This window comes from Budorcas taxicolor, chromosome 4 (genome assembly GCF_023091745.1).
Source record: "Budorcas taxicolor isolate Tak-1 chromosome 4, Takin1.1, whole genome shotgun sequence".
Classification (NCBI taxonomy): Eukaryota; Metazoa; Chordata; class Mammalia; order Artiodactyla; family Bovidae; genus Budorcas; species Budorcas taxicolor.
Window position 1 is genome coordinate 36,145,649 of NC_068913.1, and position 23,458 is coordinate 36,169,106.

Consider the following 23,458-nt stretch of genomic DNA (forward strand, 5'->3'; position numbering starts at 1 on the left):
AATCCTACCAACCTAGAATTCTGTATCTAGTACAATTACCATTCTAAAGTTAAGGAGAATACAAACATTGTCAGACAAACTAAATCTGAAGGAATTCATTGCAACCAGTCCTTACTTATGAAAAATATTAAAAGTTTTTTTTTTCAGGTCAAGGGAAAATTATATACATCAGAAATTTAGATCTCTTTTAAGGAAATAAATATCATGCTAGCACTAATCAAAATCTGTAATAATTTCAGATGAACCTGACTTCAGGGGAAGGGATGTTATCAGGAATGTGGAGGGCACTATAAAATGATGAATATCTCTCTTTGGCACAATTATACTATCACACCTATCTAAGAAATTTAGCAATAATTTCTTTACATCTAGTACCATTTCTTATTGATAGTTTCTCAACTGTCTTATAACATCTGCTTAAAATCAGTTTGTTCAAATTGTTACTCAAATCCAGTCCATTGACTTGGTTGTTATGTTTCTGAGGTCTGTTACTCTAGAGTGATCTCCTCTCTCCAAGTCCTCCTGATTCTTGTTTTGCAACCTGACACAATGCAAAAACCAAGTAAATTGTCAAGTGTTATGGATTGCATTGGTGATTTTTCTGTCTCGTTCCTTTGGATGCCATTTAAATTGATGGAGAAACAATTTTTTTTTCCTTATAAATTGGAAGCATTATCTAGAAGACTCAGGTTCAACTTTGGGAATAATGCTTCTAGGAGGTACACAGTATTTAGCTACCTGGCTGTCTCACTTTTAATAGCAGTAAGATGCTAAGCAGGATTCTGGTGGCAGTAGCATTTATCTCATCTTTTGTAAAGCTCCCCATCAATCTTAGATCTAATTGTTTACTCCTATGCCTGAAACAATTATTTAATTACAGATTACAAAGTAGAAATGTTCTCATTTGGCTATTTCTTCCTCATTTATTAACTAAATTCTTCTATAATAAAAATGTTTTCATCAATAGCTAGGACTACTGAGTTATAGCAAAATGCCATTAATATGAGATCAGTAGGGAAGATATTAAATCTTCCATCAATTACCAATTTCAAGGTAAAGAAGTGATGCTCTACATACCTAGGTGGTGACCAATAAAGGTTTTTGTTTGTGTTATTTATTAATTTTTAAATTGACACTATATCTTTTTTAGTATCCTTATTAACTCAATGTTTTAAAATATATATTTCATATACATTAATCAACAAAACCTGATTTTACATTTGTTGCCAAAATTTCCCACCTTTGTTGGAGTTCCTTCATTTTAGTCCCCAAATCCTTTTGATATAACATTATTATACATTTATTTTATTTTATTTATTTATTTTTGCTGTGATACAGTACCACAAACTCACCTTGAACATTTCCTGTAACAGTCCTGGAGTCAGCCAATAATTTAAGACAACTAGTGGCTATAACATTTTAGAGTTCATAGTTTTGAGGACAGAGGTGCCTACTCCTACTGGGTTATTGTTACTTCTAGGTCTTTTTAGTGAACCAAACTAGGAAGGAAGGTTGGCTTGATACACAAATATACGGCATTTTTAAAGACAAAGCAAGACTCATAAAAAGGTCACAGTTTTCACAGCTTAATCAAGTAACCTAATTAGAAAATAACTTTGTTAAAGTTATTTAAAATATATATTGTAGTTTTCACAGAAAAATAAAACACCAGAAAAAGGACACCTTCCAGCTGATCTTGTGTCTGTTGTTCACAGGAAACAACATCTTATCTAATGGATTTCAAACTTGCCATCACTTTCATGGGAAATAGATGGGGAAACAGTGGAAACGGTGTCAGACTTTATTTTTTGGGGCTCCAAAATCACTGCAGATGGTGACTGCAGCCATGAAATTTAAAGACTCCTTGGAAGGAAAGTTATGACCAACCTAGATAGCATATTAAAAAGCAGAGATATTACTTTGCCAACAAAGGTCCATCTAGTCAAAGCTATGGTTTTTCCAGTGATCATGTATGGATGTGAGAGTTGGACTGTGAAGAAAGCTGAGCACCGAAGAATTCATGCTTTTGAACTGTGGTATTGGAGAAGACTCTTGAGAGTCCCTTGGACTGCAAGGAGATCCAACCAGTCCATTCTAAAGGAGACCAGTCCTGGGTGTTCATTGGAAGGACTGATGCTGAAACTGAAACTCCAGTACTTTGGCCACCTCATGCAAAGAGTTGACTCACTGGAAAAGACTCTGATGCTGGGAGGGATTGAGGGCAGAAGGAGAAGGGGATGGCAGAGGATGAGATGGCTGGATGGCATCACCGACTCGATGAACATGAGTTTGAGTAAACTCTGGGAATTGGTGATGGACTGGGAGGCCTGGCGTGCTGATTCATGGGGGTCACAAAGAGTCGGATATGACTGAGTGACTGAACTGAACTGAACTGAACTGAATGTCGATGACAAAGCTAAATCCCGAGTGGAAATGGCTATAGAAAATTTTAGAATTCCAGAACCTGCAACAAAATCATATCATGACCTATTGCCATTAATATTTGGTTTATATAAGTCCTTTTGTTCTGAGTTAATGTCCATTTTAGGATAATGTCCTCCTGATTCCTACATATTCTGATTATAGGACAGACTTTGCTTCTGGTACTTTATTTATTGTGAATATAATTTTAAATAAAAATATTGCCTTTTAATATATTTGGATTCTCTACAACTTGACTAAGAGAAAGAATATGCTGATTATGTCAATATGATTATATTCACAATCCTTTTGACATTTATTTTCTCTGTTTAAAATTAATTATTTGAAGGGAGGGGATATATGCATACCTATAGCTGATTCATGTTGAGGTTTGACAGAAAACAACAAAATTCTGTAAAGCCATTATCCTTCAATAAAAAATAAATTTAAAAAAATTAATGATTTGGCATTCCAGTATTTAAGTTTGACTGAAGTGTGTTTTAGTTAGCATTAGTTATTCTCTAAGCCATGGTCAGTCCCAGACCTTTACAATAGCACATCTTCAAAGAAAGGACTAGATAATAGCAAGCACTAATAATAGCGCAACTTCAAAAAAGAAAGGACTAGTTAATAGCAATGCTTTAGAGAAAAACAGAAAAAGCCATCATTCCCACAGACCAGACCTTCCTAAACCTTCTAAGGTACAGGGAATATGAGCAGAATAGACTGAAGCACAGAAAGAAAAGACCAGCTCAATTTCTTTAAAATTTCTTATTTTGTAACAGAAATCCATGCTTATTATGAGTTAAGCTTAGCAATATTCTCATTTGATATTTTTCATATAACAATGGCTTATATTTATTGAGTACTCAGTATGTGCCAGGCACAGTGTTCAGTGCTTTCCACGTGTGTTCTCATTCAGTTCTCTCAATTCAGGGAACTGATCTTCAGAAACGGTAAGTAATGGACAGTGCTCAGTCATATGGTCAAGATCTGAGCCCACTCCATCTGACTACATACACTTGTAAACATCACCCTTCAAAATAAGGGGCCAAGTTTATGCTGTGGTTTTCAACACCCGCTAGATCAGTTTCATGAGAAAGGCACACAAATAATTTTTAGAGGACTGCCTTAAAAGTTTAAGCTATCAGTGCCTCTAATCCATTCAGAGAGATCTAGAAAAACTGATAAAATGTGGTCCCAAAGGATGAATATTTATATCAAAGAAGACTGGTGATATCACAGCGCAAGGGGTGAGGAGTCAGAAGAATCTATGTCGTTATAGGTTTTTCTTCCATTTATTTCTGTATCAACTCAGCTCCCTACTCTGGCTTCTGTTATAAAGAAAAAGCCAAGCTGCTCCATCCTCAGACAAGTCCCACCTCACCCAGGAACCAGCTGAGGTGATAAGTAAGGAAGATGGTTAATGACAATGAGGCAAGCACTGTGTCTGTCTCACTTGTCCTCTGGCAGGACGAATGGCTAGTGACTGGTTGCAAATATATTTGACCACTCTGCCTATTTTGGCAAGTATAAATACTCCCATTTACCATGTAAACATGTTTGTTTAAACATGTATTTTTCATAAAATTATGGTGACTCTCTGTGCTGGGAAAGTAACATTGGTGTTTAGAAGAAAGATGGGAAATTGAAAATATAAGACACATTGTAGTAAGTTACTTTTTATTCAAATTCTTTTCCTAAGTAGCATTGACTTTTTTTTCCAGAATGGATTAAAAAAAAGGTACCTTTGGTTTTATACAGACATAAATGTAGACATTGATACAGATATGGATCTAGACATGTAAATTGACAGTAAAAGACCACCTAGATTATACATGTTTTAATCCAATACTTTTCATAATGAAATGACTTACCTTTCAGTAGACATGTAGGAAATCAGCCTGGAAGTTATGCATATTTTAGCAGTAGTCAAGCAGTCAAAAACCATCAACCTTTCTTTAGAGAACTTTCTGACAAAGAAGACTGGTGGATTCACTTTAAGAAACTATGTCCTTATAGGTTTTTCATCCACTTATTTCTGTATCAACTCAGCTCCCCACCCTGGCTTTTGTTGTAAAGGAAAAAACCAAGTTGCTCCATCTAGAGACAAGTCTACCTTATTTAAGAGTCAGCTGAGGTGTTAAAGAAGGAAGACAGTTACTGACAATGAGGCAAGCACTGTGTCTGTCTCACTTGTGGTCTGGCAGGACGAGTGGGTGGTTGCAAATGTATTTGAACACTCTGGTTATCTTGGCAAGCATTAATACCCTCCATTTACCACATAAACACTTTCATTTAAAAATGTATTTTTCGTAAAATTATGGTGATTGTCTGTGTTGGGAAGTAACATTGGTATTTAGAAGAGACTTGGGAAAACGAAGATATATGACAAGTTGCAGTTAATATTTATTCAAATTCTTTTTGTAAGCAGTACTGTATTTTTTAATAACAGATTAAAAAATGTAACTTTGGTTTTATATAGACATAAATGTAGACATTGATATAGATACATATATGGATTTAGGCATCTAAATTGATCATAAAACACCACCTAAACTATACATATTTTAGTCAGATAATTTTAATAATAAAATGACTTACCTTGTAGTGTAGGAAATTAACCAGGAAGTTATACATATTTTAACAGTATTTAAGCAGTCAAAAATTGTCAACCTCTCTTTAGAAAATTTTAAAATAAATCAAGTTTAAAACTTGTAACTGTAATTCTGTTGACCATTGAGCTGTAGCAGCAGCTTTTGTTAACTATGTTCCTCTGAAATCCCAGAATTAGAATGGATAAAGAAGGTATGGTACATATGCAGAATGGAATGTTACTCAGCCATAATAAAGAATGAAATAATACCATCTGCAGCAACATGGATGTACCTAGGGATCATCATACTAAGTTAAATAAGTTAGAAGACAATTATCATATGATATCATGCATATTAGAATCTAATTTTTTTAAATGATAAAAAATTAACTTATTTACAAAATAGAAACAGGCTTAAAGATATAGAAAACAAATTTATGGTTATGAAGGTGGAAACATGGGGTCAGGGGGCATAAATCAGGAGTTTAGGATTAACATATACACATTAGCATATATAAGATTGCCAACAAGGACCTACTGCATAGCACAGGCAACTATACTTTAAATCTGGTCTTGACCAGGGGAGTTTTGTTAATGGCCCCAGGATGTAAAAGAGATGATACTTTCAAAAGGCTTGCCTGATGTAAAGAACAGGACTCTGTGGGAGAAGGTGAGGGTGGGATGATTTGAGAGAATAGTATTGAAACATGTATACTACCGTATGTGAAATAGATCACCAGTCCAGGTTCGATGCCTGAGACAGGGTGCTTGGGGCTGGTGCACTGGGATGACCCTGAGGGATGGGATGGGGAGGGAGGTGGGAGGGGGGTTCAGGATGGGGAGCACATGTATACCCATGGCTGATCCACGTGAAAGTATGGCAAAAACCACTACAATATTGTAAAGTAATTGGCCTCCAATTAAAATAAATTAATTAACTTACAAATAAATAAATAAATGAAAAAAGAAAAAAAAAAAAGGATTGCCTGTAAGAAGTCTCTGGAGTCACATACCTTGGCTGAATACTAGCTCCATTCTTGTTGGCTATTTCACCTTCAACAAGATATTTAACCTCTCTGTGCCCAAATTTATTTATGTGTTAAAATAAAGAGGATAAAATCATTTACTTTATAGAGCTTTTACACAATTACATGTTATTGCATTTTCATGATTTTTGGGTAATTCCTGGCACATCGAAAATACCATTCCTGCCATATTGTTTGGCTTATTAGTTTATTATCATTTTATTTATATGTATCCCTTTCTGAAAGTATTAATTTATCACATTAGCAAATAACCTGAGTAAATGGCCATATTTAACAAATAAAAATACAAAACATGCAGTTAAATTTGAATTTCAGATAAATAATGACTTTCTTTTAAGTATAGCCCAAGTAGTTAATGCATACCAAGCAATTTTCAAACAACTTTCAACCCGCCAGTAAGTATGTATTCCTGTAGTTTCAGAAAAGACCCAGATTGTTTCTCATTGACCTGGCTTAGGAGATGATCTTGTAGGTGAGTCAGTTACTATGACTAGGGACATGAAGCACTTGTCTTTTGTTGCTTTACTTTTGTCCATGATCGAGTCATCCTATGGTCAGTCTCACATGCAAGTCACAAAATAAGGTGAAAAGTGGTATCTCCATCCAGGTCAAGAAGAGAAACTATGGACCCCTGCTAAAATTACTTAAAACAAAACCAATCTTGCTTCTGAAGGTGGAAAATCTGTTAGAATGTAACCCTGCTGCTGCTGCTAAGTCGCTTCCGTCGTGTCCAGCTCTGTGTGACCCCGTAGACGGCAGCCCATCAGGCTCCGCCGTCCCTGGGATTCTCCAGGCAAGAACACTGGAGTGGGTTGCCATTTCCTTCTCTAATGCATGAAAGTGAAAAGTGAAAGTGAAGTCGCTCAGTCGTGCCTGACTCAGCGACCCCTCAATGTCCGAAAATAATCGGACATTGTATAGATCTTCATGATTTATAGATTTCTGCAAGTCTGAAGCCAGATGACCATAGGTCTAAACTCAACTCTACTACTTAATATTTGAATATCTTAGGCAAGTTACTTTACCTTTCCAGAACTGCAGCCTACCGGGCTTCTCTGTCCATGGGATTTTCCAGGCAAGAGTACTGGAGTGGGTTGCCATTGCCTTCTCAGAGAATATAACCCAGAAGCTATCAAAAGAGAGATATGCAGATAATGAACAAAACAACATAGAACAAAGCAGAGCTAAGAGATGAGAGGGAGAAAGGTAAGATTAGGTCACAAAAGTGCTTGGTCCTATAAGCCAGCTGACCCGATTTGATATACTGCTGGCCTTTTCATTTGCAGGAACCATTAAACTTTCTATTCAGCTAACACCAATTTTCATTAGATCCTTCACACATAAAGCTGAAAGATTCTTAGCTAATGAAGCAAGTAAAGGTCATCTGCAGGGCTTGAAAACCAGAGAATAATCCAGGCCAGAAAACTGAGAATATTAGTTATTCTTCATATCGGTCCCAGTACATGATTAACATTTAATAAATAATGATCATTGTTAATAGCATAATTATTACTTAGTAAATGTCTAAGGAATAAAACTAATGTAACTAATTTGACATGTGAGATCAAGTTGCAAACTTACAGACTATCTGTAAAAGGGCACATAAAGCAACTCATTTAGGTTTTTTTCTTATAGTCGACACACTTTTATTTTCTCAAAGAATCATCATAAATATTCTACAACAGCACATAGCCCTTAGAAACATTCTGACAAGCTGAATTAGACAAGTGGAGACTTTAGCTCCCTAGAAATACAGATACTTAAAAGAATAAATGGATAAAAATTTCTGGGGCAATTTGAGTTTGTCAAAATTTCAATGTTTGCAAAATCATTGGAGGCATCAGATGACCTGGAACACAGATTCTTCTTTTTCCTTTCATTTGATTGGTGCCGTTAGAGTACTGAAGGACAGCTGCTCTATCTACTGTAATCCTCTCATACATCTCTAGTGAATTTTTAATAATGGGAGGAATGAGTTTTTGGTGGTTGATACCATTCTGGTCAACATCACACTTGCTATGACCTTATTCAATAAGAAAATAATCGGACATTGTATAGATCTTCATGATTTATAGATTTCTACAAGTCTGAAGCCAGATGACCATAGGTCTAAACTCAACTCTACTACTTAATATTTGAATATCTTAGGCAAGTTACTTTACCTTTCCAGAACTCAATTTTCTCATCTGAAAACAGACCCTCATAACATGACCTGCTTCTTAAGGTTGTTGTGAGGATTAAATAAGTTAACACATCAGAAGCAGTATGTTGCTGCTGCTGCTAAGTCGCTTTAGTTGTGTCCGACTCTGTGCGACCCCATAGATGGCAGCCCACCAGGCTCCCCCATCCCTGGGATTCTCCAGGCCAGAGTACTGGAGTGAACAAGCTATTATGATTATGGATACTGATCCAACTCTGTAATCTTCTGAAGGAGTTAATTAGTACATTTCATTATTTATTACTATGCCCTGTAACTTGATAAAATCAAGTTCAGAGAAAATAAAGTGACCAGCCAAGATCACATAGCTCTCTATGAGGAGCAAGTCTGAGTCTCAGCCTTGGGCCTGATCATCTGGAAGTGATGTGAAGAAACAGGAGATATTTTTTGTGCAGATGCTGAATTATTTGTTTTAGCATTTTCAGAATTCATGGTCAGTTTTCCCAGGAATGTAGCACAATATAAAGTGCTTGGTTTTGAATTCAGGATAAATTTCATGGACAGAGGAGCCTGGTAGGCTACAGTCCATGGGGTTGCACAAGAGTCACACACAACTTAATGTTAAACACCATTTACAAGAGCAACATCTATTTGCATGAATCTTTTTTATTGAAAGCAATTAGTTAAAGCACATATTTTTAATTGTTCTCCATTTCTTGGTGCACCCAAGTTAGGGAGATTTTCTTAAAAAAAAAATCTGAGTTCCTCTAAGCTTGAATTTTGAGATATAAGCTGTTTTTCTTATTTCTTCTTTTTATTTTTGGTTTCTTTTCTGTTTGTTGTTGCTCTTTTATGGTGGTAGTTGTTGAGCTGGAGTTTTAATCTCCTACTAATAATAATTCAAACTGACCTAGATAAAAGTTTTCTCTGCAGGTAGGCATACTGGCTGGCAGAAATTAGAGATCTGCTATATTAAGAGCTACTTATATCAAAATATGGTTTACTGTACTTTTCAGATAAGGGTTTCTCTTTAGTCTTTGATGAGGTAGCAATGACCACATCATATCCAAAATTAAACAGCTTACATATGGAATTTGCAAGGATGAGAATATACATACTTGCACAAATTTTATGCCTGGATTTAGATTCTTTATAACCAGGTAGCAAATTCTAAGGCAGCATTTATCCAGTGGCAAGTAAAGATACAACACAGACCTACTGCACAAAGAAACTGCAAACATGATTTTTTTTACCCCGTTCCATTAGTTGGTCAATAGGGAGATAAATATCTTTCGCCCTATAAAATAAACTCTAACTAAAAAATAAGACATTATGTACGTGATCTAATTATTTTCCTCAATGGTAGATTCTGTCAGTTCAGTTTAGTTGCTCAGTTGTGTCCAACTCTTTGTGACCCCATGAATCGCAGCACGCCAGGCCTCCCTGTCCATCACCAACTCCCGGAGTCCACTCAAACTCATGTCCGTCGAGTCGGTGATGCCATCCAGCCATCTCATCCTCTGTCGTCCCCTTCTCTTCCTGTCCTCAATCCCTCCCAGCATCAGAGTCTTTTCCAATGGTAGATTAATAGTATACTATTGAACTTGTTAATAACTGTTCAATAAATAACTGCTATCTGCAATTAACTCTTCTTTCTTTTTAGTTGATAAACAGGGTATTGGACCACATAGTAGTCACAATAATTCCACTGACTGACTTTTAAGTTTCTTTTTAATTGCTTAAAATGTATGAAATAAAAACTTATGATTTAGTTTTAAAAAAGCTGACAACATACTTCCATTAAGAAAAAAATATATATAGTAAGTAGTAAAAAATATATATATATTTAATATTGCTCATATGAGTTTAAAAATTAGTGTTTTTCTTACTTTTGGCAAGATATATATACATTGATACCAAAGTGCAATTTTAATTTTGTGTTTTGGCCACAATACTTGGCTTGCAGGATCTTAGTTCTTCAATGTAGGAACTAAACCCACACCACCACAGTGAAAGTGCTAAGCCCTAACCCCTGGACCACCAGGAAATCCCCCCAATGTGCAATTTTATTCTTATATTATTAGTAAAGAAAAGGTGTGGTTTATAAGTCTGTATGCATACATATAAAGTAGTTTATATTTTTCAAAGAAGATCTGAATGCAAGTGACAATTATCTTTTAGTAGTAAATGTACCATTTTACCCTTCTCTGGATATTACACATTGGGGAATTTAAAATTTTTGTCTATGAATTTCTCTCTTATGAATGGTGCTTTACAATTACTTGGCTTCAGAGGCAAAATGACATGTATAAAAAATGAAAACCATGTGGATTTTATAGGCTGGATCCTAATCTGATTCCCAATGGATTTACAAAGAATATACTATACAGTATCAGCGATAATTTAAGTGCAAACAGTGTGATAAATGCTCAAATTCTCCAAGCCAGGCTTCAACAACATGTGAACTGTGAACTTCCAGAAGTTCAAGCTAGTTTTAGAAGAGGAAGAGGAACCAGACATCAAATTGTGAACATTGCTGGATCATCGAAAAGGCAAGAGAGTTCCAGAAAAACATCTATTTCTGCTTTATTGACTAGGCCAAAGCCTTTGACTCTGTGGACCACAATAAACTGTGTAGAATTCTGAAAGAGATGGGAATACCAAACCACCTGACCTGCCTCCTGAGAAATCTGTATGCAGGTCAGGAAGCAACAGTTAAAACTGGACATGGAACAACACAGTGGTCCAAATAGGGAAAGGAGTACGTCAAGGCTGTATATTGTCACCCTGCTTATTTAACTTATATGCAGAGTACATCATGAGAAATGCTGGGCTGGAAGAAGCACAAGCTGAAATCAAGATTGCTGGGAGAAATATCAATAACCTCAGCTATGCAGATGACACCACCCTTATGGCAGAAAGTGAAGAGGAACTAAAGAGCCTCTTAATGAAAGTGAAAGAGGAAATTGGAGGAGCTGGGTTAAAGCTCAACATTCAGAAAATGAAGATCATGACATCCGGTCCCATCACTTCATGACAAATAGATGGGGAAACAGTGGAAACAGTTTTAGACTTTATTTGTTTGGGCTCCAAAATCATTGCACATGGTGACTGCAGCCATGAAACTAAAAGATGCTTACTCCTTGGAAGGAAAGTTATGACCAACCTAGACAGCATATTAAAAAGCAGAGACATTACCTTGGCAACAAAGGTCCATCTAGTCAAGGACATGGTTTTTTCAGTAGTCATGTATAGATGCGAGAGTTGGACTATAAAGAAAGCTGAGTGCAGAAGAATGGATGCTTTTGAACTGTGGTGTTGGAGAAGACTCTTGAGAGTCCCTTGGACTCCAAGGAGATCCAACCAGTCCATCCTGAAGGAAATTAGTCCTGAATATTCATTGGAAGGACTGATGCTGAAGCTGAAAGTCTAATACTTTGGCCACCTGATGTGAAGAGCTGACTCATTTGAAAAGAGCCTGATGCTGGGAAAGATTGAAGGTGGGAGGAGGAGGGGACGACAGAGGATGAGATGGTTGGATGGCATCACCGACTCAATGGGCATGAGTTTGAGTAAACTCTGGGAGTTGGTGATGGACAGGGAGGCCTGGCGTCCTGCAGTCCATGGGGTTGCAAAGAGTCAGACATGATTAAGCGACTGAACTGAACAGAACTGAGTGTGACAAAGCTGTACTGTGCAAAATCATGCAGAAGTCTTTAATTCCCTTCTTATTTAGCTTAGACTCCAGCAATTATTCTTTGATTCATTTTCTGGAAAATATCTCAAACTACCTGATCACTCTTCCTACTTTCTTAGATATTGGAGCAAAATTTCAGCTGTAGTAGTAAATACTCACCACTAAATGTGACTAAAGGAAATCACAACTAAGACAACATACACTATATAAAACTCAGGATCACCAGCTTCCCACTAGTTAAAAAAAATGAAGTCGCTCAGTCGTGTCTGACTCTTTGCGACCCTGTGGATTGCAGCCTACCAGGCTCCTCCATCCGTGGGATTCTCCAGGCAAGAATACTGGAATGGGTTGCCATTTCCTTCTCCAGGTTCCCACTAGTTAAGTGGGAATTTAATAATCTCTTTCAATATTACAACATATTGTCAACTTTTTAAAGTCTCTCACTTGCCTAAAAAAAAGATAGATAGATAGACAAGTAGAAATGGATATGTCTGCCTGTGACTGGATCTGAAGCCTAAGCCAGTGCCCATGCATCAGATTCCATCTCTTCTCTCCTCCTTAAAAATGCAGTTCCAGTAATTGTGCTCTCTGTCCTAAATCCAAGTTTAACCTCCTAAACCCTCTACTGGATCATTCCAGTGAGAATTTAAAGTGGCAAAATTTTTCCAACCTAAAAAAAATTCTCTTAATCCTTAATTCTTATCCAGCTAACATTCAATTTCTCTGCAAAATTCCTGAAATTTCCTCAGTATACTTATTTGTCTCCAATCTCCCTCTTCAAAGTTTCACTTAAACTGGTTCAAGCCAGCCTTTCCTTCAAAAGAGCACTTGTACATGTGCAATGAGGCTAAAACTAATACTTGTTTTTTTTTAAATTTAAATTTATTTTAATTTTATTTTAATTGGAGGCTAATTACTTTACAATATTGTATTGGTTTTGCCATACATCAACATGAATCCGCCACAGGTATACACATGTTCCCCATTCTGAACCCCCCTCCCACCTCCCTCCCTGTACCATCCCTCTGGGTCATCCCAGTGCACCAGCCTCAAGCCTCCTGTATCCTGCATCAAACCTGGACTGGTGATTCATTTCTTATGTGATATTATACATGTTTCAATGCCCTTCTCCCAAATCATTCCACCCCCTCCCTCTCCCACAGAGTTCAAAACACTGTTCTATACATCTGTGTCTCTTTTGCTGTCTCGCATACAGGGATTTTACATTTTTAGACCTTCTGTTTTGAAATTACTGTAGACTCGGGTAAAAGTTACAAAAATAGCAGAGGGAGTTCTCCTGTACTTTTTAACCGGATTCCTTCATCATAGTATCTATCTAAACAGTACAATGATCAAAGTCTGGAATTCCCATTAGTACAAAGCCATTAACTTCACCATAGATCTTACTTGCGTTTTGTCAGTTTTTATATGCACTCATTTTGGGGGGGGGGGGTTGCATAATGCCGTTAAGATTGTATCACAGGTACAGATCCATATAACCATTACAATAAAGAAACAGTGCTGCTCCATCACCCCCAGGAAGCTACATCACATTACCTCTTTTTGGTCTGAACTGATTCATAGATTTGCCTCTTTGACTTGGACTTAGCATCTCTTAACGGTTCAATAGATGATTTGAATAAATACATTCAAAACTGTAAAAAGCCTCATCTTTCTCCTCAAACTTACTGTACCTCTTCATTCCAAATTATAAGCAAAAACAACCTTATCCTTCAAGTTGCTAAAGTGAAAAACTTTGAAATCGACTTTGATTCTCCTCATTCTCACTTACCCCATGTCCACCACCCCCACCCCAGATAATCCTGTCAACTCCATCTTTAAGGTACATCCATAATTGGACCTTTCTTGCTATTTCCAGTATCAATGTTAGGTCCAAAACATCATCACTTTGGTTCAATTATTTATCTAATCTAATTAGTTACCCAATTATCTTCTGATATTGTTCTTCTCTTTGGTCTACCCACAACTTAGTAACTAGTATGAATCCTTTAAAACAGAAGTCAAATAATATCATCCCTTTGTTCAAACTTTTCATGTCTTTCTAGGCAGCTCTAAAGTCAAAAAAAGTCCTCCAATTGCTTAGATGACTTTGCATGATCTAACTCCCTATGACTTCTTTATCTTCACCTCTACTAACTTTCCCTTACTCAGTCCTATCCAGGTATACTACATTTGGGCTAACTAGTACCTGTTGTTCAAGCTGTCCAGCATACTTTTGACCCAATCCTCACTTATTCTATTATCTTTTAAATTTATTTTAACTGTACTTACAGTAAAGTTTATAGTAAAGATTTACATAAAAATTTTTGAATAAAATTCATGCTTGTAGTAAAACAAAAATTCAATGGATTTCCTTATTTATGTCTTTGATTAAATATCACCTAATCAATAAGTCAAGCCTTCCTGACCACCTTTTATGAAACAAACCCATCTATAATGAATACATACTACTTGTCCTTTTAAAATCAGTATTACTATTTTTGTGGCATTTAAAACCATTGACAGGTCATGAGTTTATAATTTATTCCTTTTAAAACTCTTTTTTTTTTAGAATGTAAGCTCCGTATAGGCAGGTTCTTTTTTTTTTTTTTTTGCTCCTCTTCCTGTTTTCCCCCAGGAACTAGAACAATGTTTTTCGTATTATAAATTAACAGTAACTAGATAAATAACATATGTACTAAATCTTAAAGCTATTTTTCCCAGCCCTCACTTACATACTTTCCAAACTAATTCTTGTTCCTATGTCTATCTTAAAGATAAATGATGTCGAAGATGTTATGAAAATTTTATTTTCCAGGTATATTTAAAAATAATTGACATCATATATCACTCATAAGTTTGAGGCTTACAGCATGATGACATGTATAGTGAAAAGATTACCACAATAGGTTCAGCTGATAAACCATCCTCTTATATATATTCAATTAAAAAAAGAGAAGAAGAAAAGTTGGGGTGGGGTGGGGGGATCTCCTTGTGAGGAGACTTTAGATAGCAGTGTTATATGATAGATATCTATCATATATACATATATCATATATAGATACCTATTATATAACATATGACATCATATCTCTCTACCATATAGCAGTGTTAGCTATACTCATCATGTTGCATGGTATATTGCTAGTACTTATTTATCTTATACCTGGGAGTTTGTAGACCATCTTTCTCTAATTCCCCTTCCCACTACCCTTTGTCTTTGATACCCACAAGTCTGACCTTTTTTCTATGAATCTTTTTTTCCCCCTCCAGGTTCTACATATAAGTGAGTTCATACAGTATTTGTCTTTCTCTTTCTCTGACTTATTTTAATTGGCGCGGTACCATCAAGGTCCACCCATCTTGCTGCAAATGATAGGATATGTTTATTTTTTTATAACTAATTATATTCCTTGGATGTGTGTGTGTGTATCACAAGTTCTTTATCCATTCACCCATCAACAAATATTCAGGTTGTTTTCATGTCTTGGCTACTATAAATAATGCTGTTATGAACATGGGGGTGCATATATCTTTTTGAATTAGTGTTTTCATTTCATTTGGATATTCCCAGAAGTTAAATTGCTAGATCATATGACAGTTTTAATTTTAATTGTTTGAGGAATCTTCTCACTATTTTCCATAGTGGTTGCACCAATTTATAAGTGTACAAGAGTTCCCTTTTTTCCACATCCACATTTGTTGTTACCTTTTGTCTTTGATGATGGCCACTCTACAAGCATGAGATGGTATCTCATTATGGTTTTCATTTGCAATCCCCTATTGACTAGTGATGTTGACCATCTCTTCATGTATCTGTTAGCCTTTCCTATATCTTCTTTGGAAAAATGTCTATTGAAGTCCTTTACTCATTTTTTTATTGGGTTCTTTTTTTCTTAATTTATTTATTTTTAATTGAAGGGTAATTATGATATTGTGTGGGTTTCTGCCATATACCAACATGGCTCAGCTGTAAGTATACATATGACCCCTCCCTCTTGAGCTTCCCTCCCAATATATGAATTCTTTCTATATTATAATTATTAACTGTTTATCAGATATTTGGTTTGCAAATATTTTGCTCCCATTCTGTAGGTTTTCTTTTCGCTTTGTTGATGGTTTTTTTAACTGTGGAGAATTGACTACCATAAATCTAGTAGCCATCCATCACCTTATAAAGTTATTGCAATATTGTTGATTATATTATCAATGTTGTACTTATTTATTATTACATAACATGTATTTTACAACTGGAAGTATGCACAACTTAATCCCAGTTGCAACCCCTTATACAAATTTTGTCAGTAGGATTTACATATGAATAGAAAGAAGAGTACATTTTCCAACAGAGCATCTTACTTATATTCACTGTCCTTTACTTATCTCCTTGTACAGTATTCTCTGATTTCTGCTAAGCATTTGCCAGCCGGAGCATTTGGTCTCTGCCACATCGATTAGTCCATATGGAGATTGATATGTTGGTATCATTTTCATTTTTAATGACAAGGCAAAGTAATTTCCTTTTTAGTCTTAAATAAATCCTTGGTTTTCATAATCATTGCCTTTGATCATCACTGTCATTGCCAGTAGCTGTTTGATTTGAATACTCAATTTTGAATAAGAATGCCAATTGGGATAATCTTATTTTGCTTGGGGCTAAAAATCAGTTGAGATTTTATTTTTTTTTCCCTTTAGCCAAGAAGAAATGTTTTCAAAGACACCACATTCTTAAAAATATTGCAAATGAGTTAACAAGCCATAGAGAAAGAAAACCTTTTGATTGTGGTGCTGGTTTTTCTTTCAGAGTTCTGAGAAAGCAGAGGACTGTGCTATGGTCCTAGCTACAACATATAAATTTAGAAGTTTTATTTATTAAATAGGGATTAAAGGTAAGCTGTCAGTTTTTAAAGTCTTTATCTGCTCTTTGATTGGGCTGAGAATATAATTTCATGGCTATTAGGTAGCTTGCAAACAGCACTTTCTTACAGTGATGGATGTTTCCTTTCACACAATGTTTCAGCGTGCAATGAATAAATCATATTTGCCCTAGAAATCCATGCTATTCCTGCATAACTGATATTATATTTGATGTTCCCATTTTAGATGCTGACCAAGTGTCATGCTCTATTCATTTGATTCCTTGAACTTTTTCAACCTCTTGCTATATTTTCCCCTATACAAATCTATTTATCTTGAAGGCTTGAGTTTTAGCATAGCCTTACTTGGTGAAGATGTATGACTGTTAAGATGAAATTTGTGTCAATAAAATACTATGAAACTGAGCCAAATACCTCCAAGTCACTTTTACAGGCATATAGTGAATAGAGGCAGACAGAGGTTAAATTTCCTAGGATTGAATATGTTGCCAGCGCTCAAGCAAAAGACATCAGCATATTTCTTTATTTCATTTTTTTAGTATTTATAGTATTGGAAAATAGGTAATACTAGAACTGAAGCTTTTTGTGAGTTAAAAGAAGCAAAACACTAAAGGCCTAAGGATCTAGGTACCTTCTTATAAAACTATTGTATATCAAAGATCTCTTATATAATTACAACATTTGAATGATAGGTTTTTTTTTTTTAATTCTTAACTTATTCATAGCTGCAAAATCCCTTCTGCCATATAAGGTATATATTCACATATTCTGGGGATTGAGACTAGGAATACTTTGGAAGCCACTGTTCAGGCTACTGCAATCTACTTCTGGTGCTCAAAGATTCATATCCATCTCTTACACAAAATACGTTCACCCAATTGCAACATCTCTAAAAGTCTCAATGTATTACAACATCAATGGATTCCAAAATTTCATCTAAATAGAATGACAGGTATTTTTCACAATGATTAAACTAATTTAACTACTCATATGTGAGCCATTATTCTACTTTTCATTCTTATAGCACATTTTGCAATATTTATTGATATATATAAACTTATATGCTAATTCTGCACTCAAGAGACATTTTCCTTTTAGATACTTTCCCTGAAATCAAACACTACCACTAAATATGTGGTAGATAGATGCCCAGATTCTGTATCTCTCAAACTTAATGTGAGATATTGTATGAATCATTCTATTTCTTTGTCCCTAGGGAGGAAGGAAAACTGTGGGCCTTCCCATATTTCCTGCAATAATTTTACCTATGGAATATTTTATATTACTAATTTATTACAGTTGTAAACATATAGGGTTTTTCATTAAGAAATCCAAAAATTTTTATTAATGCAGGTTGAAAATCAGTCAGCTTTTTAAAATTACTAACAGATAGCAGACATACAGATAAGTGAAACAATCACCAGCAATACAATCAAGTTTTACAAAGTGAACATTCCATTTATGAGCTTCCAGATTCAGAAACAGAACATTGACAATATCCCCAAAAGTGCCAAAACGTCTCCCAAAAAGTAACCATGATGGTAACTTCTATTTATGCTTGTTTTTCAACTCTAAGCATAATCACTGTCCTTCGTTTTCTAAACATTATGTTTGTAAAATGTACTCATCCTATTGCACGTAGTACCTTTATTATATCATTATGGAATGCCTTTGTATAAACATATCAAAATAGAATTATTCATTTTATAATTAATGAACATTTGGCTTATCTCCATTTTCTCTATATTAGTGCAGCAATAAACATCTTATACATTGATTTTAGTGAGTAAACGTACACACTGAGTTGGGTCAAGGACAAAGAATGGAATTGCCAGCAGTTCTGCAAGTTTCTTCACTTCTGCCCAGGCCTTCTATCTAGAATCTCAGATACTCTCATGAAGTATGGAAAATAAATCCATTTTATCTTTTTAAAAAAATAATTTCAGATCTCCTACAATACTTGTTACAAACATCCATTTCTTCCAATAATTTCAAATTGAACACTGTCATATGGTAAACTTTTATTTGCTATTTGTTGGCCTTCAAGTTTTATTATTCATTCCATTTTTCTTTGTGCCTTTTAACTTGCCAGCATCAAACAATTTAATGATAAACTTATAGTTTGTTTTAATATCTGTATGCTAGAATATCATCAGCTACTCATTTCTGCCCAACACACACATACTTCTTTGTCAGAGATTATGGAGTATTTTGATTTTTGTTCTTGCAAATAAATCTTAGAATCAATTTGACTAGCTCTGGAAAAGTATTTGTACTGGGATTGCATTACATTTTAAGAACTAATATATAACATCTTTAGGATGTTTAGACTTCCTATTTAAGGCCATGATATGATTTTTATTTTTTTCCAAATCTATTTCTAAATCTTTCAGGACTCTAGAGTTTTCCTCATTTAAGAGTTGGATGTTTCCTGTTAATTTCATGAGTGTGAAGTTTCATCTTTTATTGCTGAGATAAATATATGTTCTCATCCATTATGTATTTTTTACCTGATGTTTGTTTGTTCTTAGGAAAGTTTTAGATTTCTTGTTTTATTTTCTGCCATTTTACTAAGTTCTCTTAACATTTGTATTACTTTTCCCATTGATACTCTTCTGTTTTCCTGATATAAAATTATTTAAGCTGAATTTTAATCATGTTAATGTAATATTCAACAACCCCTCAAGTTTAGGGTGTAATCGTGAATAGTTATTTTCTTTCAAATGCCATTTATTCTCAATGGAGATGTTCATATGATCAATTTGTTTGAATAAACCTGTATGCAGGATTTTAATAATTGATTCCCTAATATCAAACTGGGCTTCCCAGGTGGTTCAGTGGTAAAGAATCCACCTGCCAATACAGTAGATCCCTGGGTCTGGTTCGATTCCTGGGTCAGGAAGATCCCCTGAATAAGGAAATGGCAACCCACTCCAGTGTTCTTGACTGGGAAATCCCATGGACAGAGGAGCCTGGTAGGCTATACTGCATCAAGTTGCAAACAGTTGGACACACCTTAGGACTAAATAACAGCAACGGTATTAAACTACCTTGATCTCTTGGAAATAATTAACTTGGTCATGATAGGATATTCTTTCAATATATTCCAATTTTTTTTATGACTACTCATAAGTAAGTGGTGTGGTTTGCAGTTTTGGGTGCAATTTTTGGGGTTAGGTTTTGGTATCTATGCTGCACTGATGTCAAATAAATTTCAAAACCTTTTTTTATGCTCTATCATAATTCATATAGTTTGGGATGATCTGTTTCTTAAAGAATTGGCTTAGTTCCCTGTGAAACCCTATGGTGTCTTCTGTGGAATTCTCTCTATCTTTTTCTCTTGTTTTTTCTTTAGCATTGTTTTGTTGGAAATTTCTGCCTCTATTGGGATGGATTTTGATGAGGACTATTTCGGGGGGGGGGGGGGCAGGGGGAAATACTATACATGTGTTAACTTACTGAGAAAAAAATTTAAAATTAGTGATTATGTATTTCATCTAGGTTTTCGAATTTATTTGCATAAAATTCTGCAAATTATACCTTAGACTAGACTGACCTTTTTCACAAAATTCTGCACAACTGAAAGAGCCAGATTTGGTAGATGTTCTGTCAGATACTGAGTTAGGCAGAACAGGCTGTGTGGCCAGAAATAACAGTTCTCCTCACCTATCAACCTTTGAGTGAATCCTGTTAAAGACCACCATCTAATCATAGTCCTACACCAGCGACCTAGGGAGGAGAGTAACCTTTTCCATATGACAAGATGGGTAGCAATCTTAAGTGCAGGACAGCTATGCCGACTCATGTGTTGGCAGAAGATGAGATACATGTTCCAGATCAATTATCAATAAATTGCTATTTGTTTGAAGATGAACCACAAAAGAGTCACGAGGAGAGAACTAGGATGAAACTCAACTAAATCTTAATTGTGTTTTATTTCCTTGAGTAAAGAATAGGATGACAGTAAATGATACTGCTGTAGCCTGAATCGTTCCAATACCACAAAGTTTCTGAAAAGGTCAATCGGTAATATTCCACATCTTCAACAGAGAAAATATACTGATGCAATGCTTGTAAGAGCACAGAGGATCATAAAAATCCAGAATTAAATGATTTTTTCAAGGCTAGCAAAATATTTATACTTTGTCAGAAATCTGTGATTAGGTGAGTTGCGTGTATGAGGTGGCAAAAATATTAAAATTGGTGTCAAAGAGTTTAGTAGGAAAAAAAAAAGCATCTAATTCTTCTAGTTTGACTATTTACTTAGGCAGAAATGGAATACAACCTTACAACACTATAGATATAAAAGACATTGGCCATCTCTTGGATTAGTAGTTCTTAAAGCCTTTCTAGAAACTTTGAAAGTGAAAGTCACTCAGTCGAGTCCAGCTCTTTGTGACCCCATGAACTGTAGCCTGCCAGGCTCTTCTGTCCATGGAATTCTCCAGGCCAGAATACTGGAGTGGGTAACCATTACTTTATCCAGGGCATCTTCCCAATCCAGAGATTGAACCCAGGTCTCCTGCATTGCAGGCAGATTCTTTACCATCTGAACCACCAGGGAAGCCCAAGAATACTTCAGTGGGTATCCTATCCCTTCTCCAGAGGATCTTCCTGACCAAGGAATCGAATGGGGGTCTCCTGCATTACAGGCGAATTTTTACCAGCTGAAGTATCAGGGGCGCTCATTCTAAAAACTCTCCATTATATTAAAGTCCAAATAGAAAACAGCTGAAAGCAAAGCTGTCCTATTAAAATAGGGATCCCACCGCTCTCATCTTTCTCCCACTGTGCCCCTCACCCTGAATCACATCATTAGAGGTATTTCCACTAATGCCCAAAGAATCTCTGTGGGTTTGAAAATGTATGCTCTGGTGCAAGGGTTCATCTTAGACACAGGAATGCATCTCAAGGCTGCTTTGTGGAGCAGGCATGAACATGGCGTTGTAACTTCTGCTTCAGTTCTTAGCCACCCCAGTGGACTCCAAAGCTTCCTATCCCCTGCTGCTCCATAGCTTTCATTCAATACAAGAACTTCCACTCTATCAAGGTAAAAGATCTCATAAGAAAATCCAATGAAGAACTTTTACTTTGCAAAAATGAGAGTAAAGAGAGAAGGGAGAAACTTTATCCATTATTTCTGTGCACAGTCTAAGTATAATTTGGTTTATAATGGAGATGCTGCCTGGGTATACCCAGCACCTCAGGTTATCAAGTCATGGTTTTGTTGTTTTCAGTGCATAAATATATGAAACTGTTATTGACATAGCCTACATAACAATTTTTCTTTCTCTGAATTTCCTAGAATGAGGAAATAATTTCAGTCTTCAAACTACTATGTATGCTAATCAGCATTCCTTTAGTATTAAAAACAGTTATTTTCTCTGAAATAGAGTTTACTTTTTGATCTTGTCATTTAACATTGAGAGTTATTTATGATTAAAACAAAACAAAACAAAACTGTGTAGTGAGAAAAACAGGAATGTATCCTCAAACTCTAATATCTACTTTGGGTAGGTCAAAATTGCTAAAAGCCTAAGTTTTTTGTGTATGTATTGACACATGTAAATGTCCAGGAACACTCCATCCACACATATCTAGGCAAAGTGTTTTGGCCCTTCAAAATCAATAGAACTGTTGAAGTGTTTTAAAAGACTGCTGTTAGCAATGCATCTGTACAGAACAGTAAACAAAGCAAACTCATTAGAGACAAACAGATAATTTCTTTGGCTACAGATTAGTAGTCAAAGAAAACTACAGATTTATACTGCTTGTCAGAATTTAGATAAATGCCATTAATGTGTCCTAATGGTTTTTCCAAGTGTAGGAAGGGCTAAATGAATAAATACTTCCATCTATAATATGCCACAAATAGGCTGTAAAATAATTTTATGCTATATTTAAGACAGTGTATCTTGTATACAAAGGTAGGTGATTCAGTGGTAAAAGAATTCGCCTGCCAACGCAGGAGATGCAGGAGACCCGGGTTTGATCCCCGGGTTGGGAAGATCCTCTGGAGGAGGAAATGGCAATCCACTCTATTATTCTGAAATATCCCATGGGCAGAAGAGCCTGGCATGATGCAGTCCATGGGCTTACAAAGAGCACACACGCATACACACAATACTAGCCTCATAGAATGTATTGAGTACCAAGCATGAAGGGAAGCTGGAAATGTAAGCTTTGGTGAGGGCATATATCAATCAAAAATGACCTCTAACTAATGGAGACATAAGTTATCAGAGAGGACATTAAGCTAATTATTATAACTTAAGAATATGTACTCAAAAACACTGTACCCGACCTTCTAGGAATCCTGAGGTTTTCTAGTATTGTTGACGAGAAGTGACACTATTCCCAGCTCTGTATAAACATCAACCACTATTCCTTCTATTCCTTCAGGTGTTTTTAGCATTCTTCTGACCTTGATCAGTTTCCCCAGACACAAATTGGTAAGTATGCAGCTGAATATTCTAGGGAAACTTCTACCTGTCCAGAATGGTCTCTCCGTGGAACTCTTTCCTCTGTGCTGTGAACTCGCACTGCTTTCATCCTGGAGAGTCTTCACTTGTGTTACTAGTGTAGGGATGTGCAGGACTGTACCTGGGTTTGTCCTCCTTATGCCCCAGCCTGAAAACTATATTAGTGCAAGAAGCTTGGGTC